This window comes from Anomaloglossus baeobatrachus, chromosome 5, assembly GCF_048569485.1.
Source record: "Anomaloglossus baeobatrachus isolate aAnoBae1 chromosome 5, aAnoBae1.hap1, whole genome shotgun sequence".
In the NCBI taxonomy this organism is placed as follows: Eukaryota; Metazoa; Chordata; class Amphibia; order Anura; family Aromobatidae; genus Anomaloglossus; species Anomaloglossus baeobatrachus.
The window spans coordinates 82,133,363-82,149,231 of record NC_134357.1 but is presented as its reverse complement, the minus strand read 5'-3'; the positions used below and the strand labels follow the sequence as shown (position 1 = coordinate 82,149,231).

The following is a 15,869-nucleotide window of genomic DNA, read 5'->3' as shown; positions in this document are numbered from 1 at the left end:
GATCTTTGTCGCGTACTTTTATTAAAGCTCCTGTCAAAGATTTTTTTTTTGTTAATTTCACCCCTGGAGTGGTACTTTAAATCTAAGGCTCTGTGCACATTAGGCCGTTTTGCCCGCGGATTTACCCGCGGATTTGCTGCGGAATTTTTTGAGAAATGTCTGCAATCTTTGTGCAAATAAGGAATAACGTTTGGAACTCCATTCTATGTCTGAACTGGGTGCAAAAACCTAAAAAAACATCACTATATGGAGATAAGGTATGCATAACCCTTGCATAGTCACTGGTGTGCATACCTTATCTCCATATAGTGATGTTTTTTTTGGTTTTTGCACCCAGTTCAGACATAGAATGGAGTTCCAAACGTTATTCCTTATTTGTTAGTAGTTTTTCGTTTGAGAACCCACCCCACTCACACCTATTGCCAATCCACATGATATGTATATATATAGCCTGGGTCTCAGCTTCCCATACACTGTAAGTTTTGTTAACTGCATGAGAGGACACACACAAGCTAGGGACCCCAACGTAGAGAAATACTTTGGCGTAGTGTTGGGGCTCTATTGCATTGATCAATTCAGTAGCTAAATTTCTCTTTATTCATATATTCATGGCAGTAATGCAGGTTCCATTTTTCACATTTCATTCTTACATATAGCTATTGAATTTTTCATGTCAGTATTCACACAGCAGTTTCTGCTATTACATGTATTCCCCTTACATAGTCACTGGTGTGCATACCTTATCTCCATATTGCAATCTTTGTGCAGACATTTCCCAGCAAATCCTATGAGAAAAAAAAATAGCTGTGCGCACACTGCGGATTTTTCTCAAGAAATTTCCTTGAGAAAATTTTCTCGAGAAACTTTCTTGAGAAAATTAGCATGTCCATTATTTTCCGCAGGTACCTGCGGAATACCCCCGGAATTTCACTCCATTAACTGTAATGTAATCGCGAAATTCCGGGGGTATACCGCAGGTAGCAAATGATGTGCGGTATACCCCCGGTATAGCCGCGATTTACCTGCGGTAATGCTCATTTGCGGTTTTGCAGGAAACAATGTCATTATGCCAGGAAGAGGAAGTGGAGCAGAGTAAAAACACACGTCACACTCCCTGGACGCCGCACAGAAGCGCTTCCATGCAACCTCCAGGTGCCCGTGCAGTCTGTGTCCCGCTCCAGCCTCGCGGCTGCCTGCACTGCAGGGTGTCAGTGTCTGCCCGCAGTGTCAGCAGCTTGTCACCCTGCAGTGTCAGTGTGTGCCCGCAGTATCGGCAGCTTGTCACGCGGCAGCGCAGGCAGACACTGACACCCTGCAGTGCTGGCAGCCGCGGGGATGCCGAGCGCTGCTGTGAGGAGGTGAGATCATTACCTGCTGTGACGATCTCCTGCCTCCTGACGTCACCGCTGTCACTGCTGTCTATGCCCGTCTCGTGGGTGGTCCGAGACTGTCACTAGCGGTGACGTCACGGGCTCTCGCGATACTTCTGACAACGCGGCGGGCATAGAAGTCAGTGACAGCGCTGACGTCAGCAGTACAGGAGATCATCACAGCAGGTAATGATCTCATCTATGCTCCTGATGGCAGCGCTCGGCATCCCCTGCAGTGACCTGGGCTATTGATGTTAGCTCAGGTCACTGCATTGCTCTCCCAGCCAATGGGGAACATTCTGTTCTTCATTGACTGGGACAGCGACTATGGTATGGATCGCCGTGCCCCCCCCCCCCCTTATTGGATTACGCCGGACGTGGAATTGATTGTTCTTTTCAATAAAATGGTTAAAGAGGGAATGTTTTGGGAGTGTTTTTTCAAATAAAACTTTTCTTCATCGTTCCTTTGGGAGACCCAGACCATGGGTGTTTAGCTTCTGCCTCCGGAGGACACACAAAGTACTACACTTAAAAGTGTAGCTCCTCCCTCTGAGCTTATACACCCCCTGGTAGCCAGTACTAGCCAGTTTATCGCTTTGTGTTCAGGAGGTCATACATCCACACATGCATTCTCATCTGATTGTTTGACTTTTGGAAAGAGTTTGAAGAAAAGCGGGTCCATGTCTGGACTCCCGGCATGTCCCTTCTCACCCCACTGTGTCGGCGGTGTTGTTAAGGTTGATTTACAAGGCTGCAGCCTTACATGCCGCGCTCCTTCACCATCCCTTCTGGGCTCTGGCTTGAAGTGGGAGCCAGCACGGTCTCCATGCCTGGCAGGAGTCCGGTCTCCATCCACAGCCCCTTGAGGATTCTGTTGAACCGGAGCACTCATCCCCAGGGACATGGCCCTGCGTCTCAGCAGCTAAGTACCTGAGACGTTTATGTTGGGGGTCCCAGTTCTTTATTGTAAGGGGAGAGTATGCTGTATGTGATTGTTTTTAACTTTTCCGGCGGGTTCTCCAGCTTTTGCCTGAGAACCGCGCCGATGGTGCCTGCTTGTCGGCCTCGCCGCTTAAATTTAGGCCCCGGCTTCGCCGGAGGCCTAGTTTCGTTTTCCTGCCCTCGCATGTCACTCATGCAGAGGGACAGGTTCGGCTCCTCCCGGCGGCCGTTCTACACAGGGGAGGGACACTCCCCACTGCTGGGGCGTCCCTCCTTCCCGGCAGGTCTCTATAGCCCTCCAGTTCCCGCTCTTTTATAGGAACGCCCCTAGTCCCGCCCCCTCCATTTCTCAGGTAGAGTTCACTCTGCTCTGGGACATCCTGCATTCTGCATCTCTGCTGAGGTGCTGCGCTCTGGGGGACCGGGCTTCGGGTTCTGGAGGGCACACAACACCGCGCTCAGCGGTCTGGTAAGCCACAGCCGGTCTCCGGTTGTGGACCTCTGTATATTCTCCCTGGGGTTCATTCTCTGCAAAGCCCCCACTCCAGCAGCATGTCTCACACAAGGAGCAAGGCTCCAAAGCTTTATTCTGCATGCACTGCATATAAGATCCTGCTGCCTGAGCCGAGCATTTATCCACACTGTGATGGTTGCTCTAACTTGGCGGTGCCACAGCCTGGAGTCTCACCCCCAGTGGTCTCTCAGGCTGCTGCTGCACCTGTGATTGAACCCCCGGCCTGGGTAGAGTCTTTTTCTAGGTCCATATCCCAGTCATTTAGTGAGTCCATGGGACTTTTGTCCAGGACTTTGATGAATATGCATCAGCCCCCCTCTCAGGGTGCCTCTAATACTCTTGACAGAGGACTCCTATGTATCCCATCGATTTCTCTGAGGGTGACTCAGATCTTAGTGATTTGATTGCTTCTATTAATTCTGTGCTGGATCTCAATCCGCCAGTGTCAGAGAAGCAACTCTCTTTGGCAGAAAAACATCAGTTTACCTCGCCTAAGAGAGTGAAGAGTGTGTTCTTTAACCACTCTAGTTTTCAGACCGCTGTGACCAAACCCAGGGCCTGCCCTGACAAACGCTTTCCAAAGCGTGGTTCTGATGACCGGTTTACATTTCCACCTGAGGTGGTCAAGGAGTGGTCTCACTCCCCAAAGGTAGACCCTCCGGTGTCTAGGATATCAGCCCGGACCGTTGTGTCGGTGGCTGACGGCACCTCACTTAAGGATTCCACTGACCGTCAGATTGACCTTCTGGCCAAATCTGTGTACGAAGCTGCGGGGGCCACGTTTTCCCCGACTTTTGCAGCAGTGTGGGCTCTCAAAGCCATCTCTGCTTCTCTAGAGGAGATGCATTCCCTCACCAAGGAATCTATGCCTGAGATGGTTACCTTAACTGCTCAGGCTTCAGCCTTTTCATCTTATGCCATGTCTGCCATGCTAGAGGCTGCTCACCGCACTGCGGTGGCTTCAGCTAATTCGAGAATGGAAGGCAGATGCTTCGTCCAAGAAGTTTCTTGCTGGGCTCCCTTTTGCTGGTTCACGGCTGTTTGGTGGACAGCTGGATGAAATCATTAAAGAAGCTACTGGCGGGAAGAGTACTTCCATGCCACAAACCAAGACCAGGAAACCCGCCCAGGGTAGGAATCAATCGAGGTTTCGTTCCTTTTGTTCCTCCAACTGGTCATCCTCTAAGCCTTCCGTCTCGTCCGCTAACTCAGCCAAGGATCAGAAATCCAACTGGCGCCCAAAAGCGCGTCCGCAGAAGACCGCAGGAGGTTCTGCCACTAAGGCAGCTTCCTCATGACTCTCGGCCCGCTCCAGCCACGTCCTTAGTCGGTAGCAGGCTCTCCCACTTTGGCGCCGCTTGGTTAAAGCAGGTCTCCGATCAGTGGGTGAGAGACATCATATCTCACGGCTACAGGATAGAATTCTCTTCCAGCCCCCCAAACAGATTTTTTTCTCTCAACTCCCCCCTGCTCAAAGGCCGCCGCCTTCTCGCAGGCCGTGGCGTCCTTGCAGGCAAACGGAGTGATTGTCCCAGTTCCCGCTCAGGAACGGTTCAGAGGTTTTTACTCAAATCTCTTCCTAGTTCCAAAAAAGGACGGTACCTTCCGGCCCATTCTGGATCTCAAGCTTCTCAACAAGCATGTCCGGGTGCGGCATTTTCGCATGGAGTCTCTGCGATCAGTCATTGCCTCTATGACCCAAGGGGAGTTCCTGGCAACCATCGACATCAGAGATGCCTATCTGCATGTGCCAATCGCAGTGTCACATCAGCGTTGGTTACGTTTTGCGATAGGAGAGGATCATTTCCAATTCGTGGCTCTCCCCTTCGGGTTAGCCACGGCCCCTCGGGTATTCACCAAGGTCATGGCGGCAGTGATTGCGGTCCTGCACCTCCAGGGGTTAGCAGTGCTTCCTTATTCTGGTCAAGGGTCCATCCAGCGCAGACTGTCAGCGGAGTGTTTCGCTCACTCTCGCCACCCTAGCCCAATTCGGGTGGATTGTCAATCTTCCCAAATCGACTCTGACTCCGACCCAGAGTCTCCCGTACCTAGGGATGCAGTTCGAGACTTTGCCGGCACTTGTGAAGTTGCCCTTAATCAAACAGCAGTCTCTCCGGCTAGCGGTGCGCTCTCTCCTGAGGCCCCGCCGTTATTCCCTCAGGCGCCTGATGCAGGTGCTGGGTCAAATGGTGGCTTCCATGGAGGCGGTTCCCTTTGCCCAGTTCCATCTGCGTCCTCTGCAGCTGGACATTCTCCGCTGTTGGGACAAGCGGCCTTCCTCCTTACAGAGGTTAGTGGCTCTGTCGCCACGGACCAGGACCTCTCTTCAGTGGTGGCTTCGACCCCTCTCCCTATCCCAAGGGCGCTCCTTCCTGGCTCCGTCCTGGGTGATTCTCACCACGGATGCCAGCCTATCCGGCTGGGGAGCGGTACATCTCCACCACAGAGCTCAGGGCACTTGGACTCTGTCCGAGTCAGCCCTTTCAGTCAATGTGCTGGAAACCAGAGCTGTGCTTCTAGCTCTCCTAGCCTTTCACCACCTGTTGGCGGGCAGGCACATTCGAGTCCAGTCAGACAACGCGACAGCGGTTGCCTACATCAATCACTAAGGCGGGACTCGCAGCCGCCTGGCAATGTTGGAGGTCCAACGCATCCTTCAATGGGCGGAGGACTCCAAGTCCACCATATCCACAGTCCACATCCCTAGCGTAGAAAACTGGGAGGCAGATTATCTCAGCCGTCAATCCGTGGACGGTGGCGAGTGGTCTCTGCACCCAGCAGTGTTTCAGTCAATCTGCCGCAAGTGGGGCACTCCGAACGTGGACCTAATGGCATCCCGTCACAACAATAAGGTTCCGGTTTACGTGGCTCACTCCCACGATCCTCAGGCCTTCACCGCGGACGCTCTGGTTCAAGACTGGTCCCGGTTTCGTCTGTCCTACGTGTTTCCCCCTCTAGCTCTCTTGCCCAGAGTCCTTCGCAAGATCAGAATGGAGGGCCGTCGAGTCATCCTCATTGCACCGGACTGGCCCAGGTGAGCTTGGTATCCGGACCTACTCCAACTGTCCGTGGAGATGCCGGGGCATCTTCCGGACCGTCCAGACCTGATCTCGCAAGGTCCGTTTTTCCGCCCGAATTCTGCGGCACTCAAATTGACGGCGTGGCTCTTGAGTCCTGGATTTTGACGGCTTCTGGTATTCCTCCTGAAGTCATCTCCACTATGACTCGGGCCCGTAAGTCTTCCTCCGTCAAGATCTATCACAGGACTTGGAAAATTTTCCTGTCCTGGTGTCGCTCTTCCGGCCATTCTCCTTGGCCATTTTTGTTGCCGACCCTTCTGTCTTTTTTACAGTCCGGTCTGCAGCTAGGACTGTCCCTCAACTCTCTCAAGGGACAAGTCTCAGCTCTATCAGTGCTGTTCCAGCGGCGTCTCGCCCGGCTGGCTCAGATCCGCACCTTCATGCAAGGTGCGTCTCACATCATTCCGCCTTATCGGCGGCCCTTGGATCCCTGGGACCTTAACTTGGTCCTCACGGTATTGCAGAAACCCCCCTTTGAGCCTCTTAGGGAGGTTTCTTTGTATCGTCTTTCTCAAAAGGTGGCCTTTCTAGTTGCCATAACTTCTCTCAGGAGAGTCTCTGATTTGGCTGCGCTCTCCTCGGAGTCACCTTTTTTGGTTTTTCACCAAGACAAGGTAGTTCTCCGTCCGACCCCGGACTTTCTTCCTAAGGTGGTCTCTCCCTTCCACCTTAACTAGGATATTTCCTTGCCTTCCTTCTGTCCGGCCCCTGTTCATCGCTTTGAGAAAGCGCTGCATACTCTAGATCTGGTGCGTGCTCTCCGGATTTGTGGCTCGCACCGCTGCGCTTAGGCGGTGCACCTCTCTTTTTGTGCTAACCACAGGGCGGCGCAAGGGTCTCTCTGCTTCTAAGCCGACCTTGGCCCGTTGGATTAGATCGACCATTTCGGACGCCTACCAGAGTACTCAGGTGCCTCCCCCGCCGGGGATCAAAGCACACTCGACCAGAGCTGTCGGTGCCTCTTGGGCTTTTAGGCACCAGGCTACGGCTCAACAAGTCTGTCAGGCTGCCACTTGGACTAGCCTGCATACCTTTTCGAAGCACTACCAAGTGCATGCTTATACTTCGGCAGATGCGAGCTTGGTCAGAAGCATCCTTCAGGCGGCTGTCGCCCACTTGTGAAGTTAGGCTCCGCCTACTTCTTAGTTTTTTCTGTTTATTCCCACCCAGGGACAGCTTTGGAACGTCCCATGGTCTGGGTCTCCCAAAGGAACGATGAACAAAAAGATAATTTTGTTACTTACCGTAAATTCTTTTTCTTATAGTTCCGTATTGGGAGACCCAGCTCCCTCCCTGTTGCCTGTTGGCAATTTTCTTGTTCCGTGTGTTATCACCGGCTGTTGTTGTGGACAGAGTCTCCGGTTGTTCTGGTTCTTACTCGGTTCTACTTGTGGGTGGCTATTCTCCTTCAGCTTTTGCACTAAACTGGCTAGGACTGGCTACCAGGGGGTGTATAAGCTCAGAGGGAGGAGCTACACTTTTAAGTGTAGTACTTTGTGTGTCCTCCGGAGGCAGAAGCTAAACACCCATGGTCTGGGTCTCCCAATACGGAACTATAAGAAAAAGAATTTCTGGTAAGTAACAAAATTCTCTTTTTTTTTGTTGGTTGGTGATGTCGGGTATCTGATAGACGCCTGACCTCACCAACCCCAGGGCTTGATGCCAGGTGACATTACACATCTGGCATCAACCCCATATATTACCTCGTTTGCCAACGCACCAGGGCAACGGGATGAGTTGGGGCGAAGCGCCAGGATTGGCACGTCTAATGGATGCGCCACTTCTGGGGCGGCTGCGGCCTGCTATTTTTAGGCTGGGGAGTGTCCAATAACAGTGGACCTCCCTAGTCTGAGAATACCAGACCACAGCTGTCCGCTTTACCTTGGCTGGTGATCCAATTTGGGGGGTACCCCACGTTTTTTGTTTTAAATTATTTATTTAATGTAAAATAACAGCGTGGGGTGCCCTCTATTTTGGATTACCCGCCAAGGTGAAGCTGCCAGCTGTGGTTTGCAGGCTGCAGCCGTCTGCTTTACCCTAGCTGGCTACAAAAGATTGGGGGACCTCACGTCGGTTTTTTTTTATTTATTTTATGGCTAAATACAAGGCTAAGCACCCTTTAGTGCCACATGAAAGTCACGAAAGGGTGCCAGCTTAGAAAATGCAGGGAGGTGGGACATTATATAGGTCTTTCTCATCTATCTATCTATCTATCTATTATCTATCTATCTATCTATTCATCTATACATCTTTCACTCTATCCATTATCTGTCTATCGATTATCTATATTATTTATTGCAAAACCGCAGAGACCAACCTGCGGCAAATCCGCATGCGTTTTTCCCGCGGATTTTTCCGCAGGTGCGGAAATCTTCAACTCCCAGAAGTTTCTCAAGAAATGTTCTTGAGAAAAATCACTTTTCTAGTGCGCACAGAGCCTAAGGGCGGCTTTGCACGTTGCAACATCGCACGTGCGATGTCAGTGGAATCAAATCAAAAGTGACGCACATCCAGCGTCACTTTCGACATCGTTGTGTGTAAATACTAGATGATACGATGAATGAGCGCAAAAGCGTCGTTATCGTATCATCGGTGCAGGCTCAGACTTTTTCATAATTACGCTGCCGCGACAGGTACGATGTAGTTCCTCGTTCCTGCGGCAGCACACATCGCTGTGTGTAAAGCCGCAGGAGCGAGGAACATCACCTTACCTGCCGCCGGCGGCTATACGGAAGGAAGGAGGTGGGCGGGATGTTTACATCCTGCTCCCCTCCACCGCTATTGGCCGCCTGCTGTGTGACGTCGCTATGACGCCGCACGACCCGCCCCCTTAATAAGGAGGCGGGTCGCTGGCCAGAGCGACGGTCGCAGGGCAGGTGAGTGCATGTGAAGCTGGCGTAGCGATAATTTTCGCTACGCCAGCTATCACAAGATATCGTACCTGCGACGGGGGCGGGGACTATCGCGTGCGACATCGCAGCATCGGCTTGCGATGTCGCAACGTGCAAAGCCCGCCTAAGTCTACTGACGCTTGTCTTCTGCCCGGCATCTTCACCTTCTATCACCTCCACTCCGGTCGATCTCCTGTGATTTGTGACCTGCTGGCAGCTCCAGAGTTTCATGGAGCGCGATACTGACGTCACAACTCAATACTACTCTATGGGAGCCTCATTCTGGCTCTCATAGACTTGTATTGAGCACTTGTGATGTAACGTCTGACTTCTAGCCAGTCAGAAGTTACAGACAGCGCAACGCTGATATAAGGAGAAGCTGCTGGAAGCTGAGTATAATACAGGGGGCAGGGGGCTTAGATTTAAAGCTCTACTTCAGTGCTGAAAAAAAAGTACTGCAGTGGTGCTTTAACCCCTTCAGCCCCCGGGCGCTTTCTGTTTTTCCATTAGTTTTTTTTTTGCGCCCCCTTCTGCCGAAAGCCGTAACTTTTTTATTTTTCAGTCAATCTTGCCATATGAGGGCTTGTTTTTAGCGGGACGAGTTGTACTTTTAAATGAAAAGTTAGTTTTACCATATAGTGTACTGGAAAACAGCAAAAAAAAGTGTGATCGCACAATAGTTTTTGGGTTATTTTATTCACCATGTTCACTATATGGTAAAACTGATGTATCGGTGTGATGCCTGAGGTCGGTGCGAGTTTCTAGACACCAAAAACATGTATAGGTTTACTTGTATCTAAGGGGTTAAAAAAAAATTCACAAACTTGTCCAATAAAAGTGGCGTACGTTTTGCGCCATTTTCCAAAACCCGTAGCGCTCTCATTTTGTGTGATCTATGGCTCATTGACTGCTTATTTTCTGCGTCTCGACCTGACGTTTTTAATGGTTCCATTTTTGCGCAGATGCTACGTTTTGATCGCCTGTTATTGCATTTTGCGCAAAACTTGCGGCGACCAAAAAACGTAATTTTGACGTTTGGAATTTTTTTGCCGCTACGCCGTTTACCAATCAAATTAATTTCTTTGTCGCTCCATTGGGAGACCCAGACAATTGGGTGTATAGCTTCTGCCTCCGGAGGCCACACAAAGTATTACACTCAAAAGTGTAACCCCTCCCCTCTGCCTATACACCCTCCCGTGCATCACGGGCTCCTCAGTTTTATGCTTTGTGTGGAAGGAGGCACACATCCACTCACACATCTCCATGTTAGTCAGCAGCAGCTGCTGATTGTATCGGTTGGAAGAAAAGAGGGCATGCTCCCTTCTCACCCAACTAAGTCGGCGGTGCTGTTAAGGTTGAGGTACCCATTGCGGGTACGACGGCTGGAGCCTCATGCCGTGTTTCCTTCTCCATCCCTGAGGGCTCTGGTAGAAGTGGGATCCGAAGCGGTCATCCAGGTTCTGGGACCGTGCTCCCTCCGCAGCCCCTGAGGGAATCTGCTGGACAGGAGCTTATCTATACTCAGGGACAGGGCCCTGCATCCACGAGGTACTCTGTGTCCCCATGGGGACTGTGTATGGAGCGCCTGGTTTCCGGACGCCGCATCTGACTGCTGAATTGTGAAGACCGGGGACTACCGCGCCGACCGCGCCTGCTTGTCGGCCGCGGTATTAAATTTAGTCCCCGGCTTCATCGCGGCCTAGTGGAAAAACTCCCGCCCCTGGGCCTGTCTATCAGAGATAGGGGCGGGACAGCCGACCTGACGTCGGAGTGAGGGCCGGGGCATCCTGTATGCTTCCTCCCCCCCTCACTGATCACTGTGGGGACCCCAGATTCCCGCACTTTTTCTAACGCCGCCCATGGCTTCACTCCTCCCCTGAGAGCTCCGGCAGCCATCTTTAGGACATTCTGCCGGTGGAGAATCACAGAGAACAGCTCTGCAGCTCTGGGAGACCAGGCAGGGAATCTGGAGCGCACACACCCCGCTTTTTAGCGGTCGGTAAGCCGCACCGGTCACTCGGTGTTGGTCCCCTTGGGTGCCGGTATAGATACGTATATATATATACTTATTTCTGTTCGGCCGGGCTGTATACCCTTTTTTCTATATACCCTCAGTGATCACGCTCCTAGGACACAACAGCATGTCGGCCACAAGGAGCAAGGGCACTAAAGCACAGGGTTTTTTTGCGACATGTACCTCTTGTAGGGCCATGCTACTTGCGGGTTCCACCTACCCTCACTGTGAGCAATGCTCGACCCCTGTTACGCTTGCTCAGCCGGAGCCTCGGTCACTAGTGGGCCCCTCGGCTCAGGCAGACCCCCCTGCTTCCACTGTACAGGTGGCAGCGACAGAGTTTGCAGTTTTTGCTGAAAAGCTCTCAGAGTCACTCCACAATCCATGGCTCAGTCTATGGACAAATGGTCTGCCAAGTTGCTGGAAGCCCTGCAGTCCAGACCGGTCCTTACACAGGCCCCTGACCCTGATAGATCGGCGCCTCCAGGTCCCTCTCGGTACACCCAGGCCGGGGTGGACCCTAGGTCTCACGTGGAGGACTCCTCCACGGACCACAGTCCCAGACCAGCTAAGCGGGCTTGCTTGGAATATTCCCCGACTTCCTCACGCTGCTCGGGTTCCCAACTTGAGGACTCTCTGGAGGACGAGGCGGAAGTTGCAACTCAGGGCTCGGACCCTGATGTTGCTCTCAATCTTGATACACCTGAAGGGGACGCCTTAGTAAATGACCTTATCTCGTCCATCAATCAGGTGTTGGATCTATCTCCCCCGCCTCCACCTATAGAGGAGTCGGCCTCTCAGCAGGAGAAACACCAGTTTAGGTTTCCCAAACGTACACGGAGTGCATTTTTTGATCACTCTAACTTCAGGGATGCCATCCAGAAGCCCAGAGCGGTTCCGGACAAGCGCTTTACTAAGCGCCTTACTGATACACGTTACCCCTTCCCCGCTGACGTAGTTAAGGGTTGGGCTCAATGTCCTAAGGTGGATCCCCCAGTCTCCAGATTGGCGGCTAGATCTGTAGTTTCGGTTGCAGATGGCTCATCACTAAAAGATGCCACTGACAGGCAGATAGAACTCCTGGTGAAATCCATCTATGAGGCCACGGGAGCGTCTTTTGCCCCGGCTTTTGCAGCCGTGTGGGCACTCCAAGCTATCTCAGCTTGTCTGGCTGAGATTAATGCTGTCACACGTACGTCTGCCCCACAGGTTGCATCTTTAACCTCTCAGGCATCGGCGTTTTCTTCCTACGCCATGAACGCAGTCCTAGACTCTGCTAGCCATACAGCGGTGGCATCCGCTAATTCGGTTGCAGTCCGCAGGGCCATGTGGCTGCGTGAATGGAAGGCAGACTCGGCTTCCAAGAGGTTCTTAACCGGTTTGCCGTTTTCTGGTGAGAGATTGTTTGGCGAACGTTTGGATGAGATTATTAAGGAATCCAAGGGAAAGGACTCCTCCTTACCCCAGTCCTAACCTAAGAGACCTCAGCAACGAAAAATTCAATCGAGGTTTCGGTCCTTTCGTCCCTCTGCCAAGCCACAGTCCTCTTCGTCCAATAGACAGGACAAAGGCCAGAGGAACTCCTATGCGTGGCGGTCTAAGTCACGCCCCCAAAAGACCGCCGGAGGCACTGCTTCCAAGGCGGCCTCCTCATGACTCACGGCATCCCCGAACCGCATCCTCGGTCGGTGGCAGGCTCTCCCGCTTTCGCGACGCCTGGTGGCCACATGTTCAAGACCGATGGGTGAGAGACATCCTGTCTCACGGTTACAGGATAGAGTTCAGCTCTCGTCCTCTGACTCGTTTCTTCAGAACCTCCCCGCGCGAGCAGACGCACTTTTTCAAGCAGTGGACGCTCTGAAAAAAGAAGGAGTCGTGACCCCCGTTCCCACTCAGGAACAGTGTCGCGGTTTTTACTCCAACTTATTCGTGGTGCCAAAGAAAGACGGATCATTCCGTCCCGTTCTGGACCTCAAATTGCTCAACAAACACGTGAGCACCAGACGATTCCGGATGGAATCTCTCCGCTCGGTCATCGCCTCGATGTCACAAGGAGACTTCCTTGCATCGATCGACATCAAAGATGCCTAACTCCATGTGCCGATCGCACCAGAACATCAACGCTTTTTGCGTTTCGCCATCGGGGACGAACACCTTCAGTTCGTGGCATTGCCCTTCGGCCTGGCGACAGCCCCTCGGGTTTTCACCAAAGTCATGGCATCCGTTGTGGCGGTCCTGCATTCTCAGGGCCACTCGGTGATCCCCTACTTAGACGATCTCCTAGTCAGGGCACCTTCTCGGGCGGCGTGTCAACACAGCCTTTCCGTCGCTCTGGAGACCCTCCAGCAGTTCGGGTGGCTCATCAACTTCCCAAAATCCAAGTTGACACCGACCCAATCTCTGACCTATCTAGGGATGGAGTTTCATACACAGTCAGCGGTAGTCAAGCTACCAATAGACAAACAGCTGTCACTGCAGGCAGGGGTGCAGTCTCTGATTCAGACTCAGTCGCACCCCTTGAGACGCCTCATGCACTTCCTGGGGAAGATGGTGGCAGCGATGGAAGCAGTGTCCTTCGCGCAATTCCATCTGCGCCCGCTCCAGTGGGACATTCTCCACAAATGGGACAGGAGGTCGAGCTCTCTCGACAGGAACGTCTCTCTTTCCCTTGCAACAAAGACGTCTCTTCAGTGGTGGCTTCTTCCCACTTCTCTATCACAGGGAAAATCCTTCCTGCCCCCAACCTGGGCTGTGGTCACCACGGACGCGAGCCTGTCAGGGTGGGGAGCGGTGTTTCTCCATCACAGGGCTCAGGGAACCTGGACTCCGATAGAGTCTTCCCTGCAGATCAATGTCCTGGAGATAAGGGCAGTGTATCTGGCCCTATTGGCTTTCCAGCAGATGCTGGAGGGCAGGCAGATCCGTATCCAGTCGGACAACGCCACTGCCGTCGCATACATCAACCACCAAGGCGGCACGCGGAGTCGTCAAGCCTTCCAGGAAGTCCAGCGAATTCTGCAGTGGGTGGAAGCCACAGCATCCACCATCTCCGCAGTTCACATACCAGGCGTAGAAAACTGGGAAGCAGATTTTCTCAGTCGTCAGGGCATGGATGCGGGGGAATGGTCCCTGCACCCAGAAGTGTTTCGAGAGATCTGTCGCCGCTGGGGAACGCCGGACGTCGATCTCATGGCGTCACGGCACAACAACAAGGTCCCGGCCTTCATGGCACGATCTCAAGATCACAGAGCTCTGGCGGCGGACGCATTAGTTCAGGATTGGTCGCAGTTTCAACTGCCTTATGTATTTCCTCCTCTGGCAATGCTGCCCAGAGTACTACGCAAGATCAGGTCCGATTGCCGTCGCGCCATTCTCGTCGCTCCAGACTGGCCGAGGCGGTCATGGTACCCGGATCTGTGGCATCTCACGGTGGGTTAGCCGTGGGCGCTGCCAGACCGCCCAGACTTGGTGTCGCAAGGGCCGTTTTTCCATCTGAATTCTACGGCCCTCAACCTGACTGTTTGGCCATTGAGTCCTGGCTCCTAGCGTCTTCAGGGTTGTCTCAGGATGTCATTGCCACTATGAGACAGGCCAGGAAACCGACATCCGCCAAGATCTATCACAGGACTTGGCGGATTTTCTTGTCCTGGTGTTCTGATAAAGGTTTTACTCCCTGGCCTTTTGCCTTACCCACTTTTCTTTCCTTCCTTCAATCCGGAATGGATAAGGGGTTGTCACTTAGTTCTCTCAAAGGGCAAGTATCGGCACTCTCAATATTCTTTCAAAAGCGCCTGGCCAAGCTTCCGCAGGTCCGCACGTTCCTGCAGGGAGTTTGCCACATAGTCCCACCTTACAAGCGTCCGCTGGAACCCTGGGACCTTAACAGGGTGCTAACGGCTCTTCAGAAACCGCCTTTTGAGCCGCTGCGGGATGTCTCCTTATCGCGTCTTTCACAGAAAGTGGCATTTCTAGTAGCAGTTACTTCACTCCGTAGAGTGTCGGAGCTTGCAGCACTGTCATGCAAAGCCCCCTTCTTGGTTTTTCACCAGGATAAGGTGGTTCTCCGTCCTGTTCCGGAATTTCTCCCTAAGGTGGTATCGCCTTTTCATCTCAATCAGGATATCTCCTTACCTTCATTTTGCCCTAATCCAATTCACCGCTTTGAAAAGGATTTGCACTCATTAGATCTAGTGAGAGCACTCCGTTTCTACGTGTCTCGCACAGCGCCCCTGCGCAGTTCAGATGCGCTTTTTGTCCTTGTGGCTGGTCAGCGTAAGGGTTCGCAAGCTTCCAGGTCAACCTTGGCTCGGTGGATCAAGGAACCGATTCTTGAAGCTTACCGTTCTTCGGGGCTTCCGATTCCTTCGGGGCTGAAAGCCCATTCTACCAGAGCCGTGGGGGCGTCCTGGGCATTGCGGCACCAGGCAACGGCTCTACAAGTGTGTCAGGCAGCTACGTGGTCTAGTTTGCACACTTTCACAAAGCACTATCAAGTGCATGCCTATGCTTCGGCAGATGCCAGTCTAGGTAGGCAAGTCCTTCAGGCGGCGGTGGCCCACCTGTAAGAGGGAGTCGTGTCGGCTCTTGGTATCGAGGTATTCTTTTACCCACCCAGGGACTGCTTTTGGACGTCCCAATTGTCTGGGTCTCCCAATGGAGCGACAAAGAAGAAGGGAATTTTGTTTACTTACCGTAAATTCCTTTTCTTCTAGCTCCTATTGGGAGACCCAGCACCCGCCCCTGTTCCCTTCGGGCTAGTTGTTCTTTTGTGTACACATGTTGTTCATGTTCAATTGTTTCATGGTTTTCAGTTCTCCGAACATCCTTCGGATTGAATTTACCTTAAACCAATTTATAAGTTTCCTCCTTCCTGCTTTTGCACCAAAACTGAGGAGCCCGTGATGCACGGGAGGGTGTATAGGCAGAGGGGAGGGGTTACACTTTTGAGTGTAATACTTTGTGTGGCCTCCGGAGGCAGAAGCTATACACCCAATTGTCTGGGTCTCCCAATAGGAGCTAGAAGAAAAGGAATTTACGGTAAGTAAACAAAATTCCCTT

General features: G+C 52.4%; 1 protein-coding gene across 4 annotated transcripts in view; it reads left to right on the top strand.

Moving 5' to 3' along the window:
* Positions 1-15,869, top strand: part of WDR11 (WD repeat domain 11) — a 228,644-nt gene that overhangs the window by 191,227 nt on the left and 21,548 nt on the right. The window lies entirely within an intron of this gene.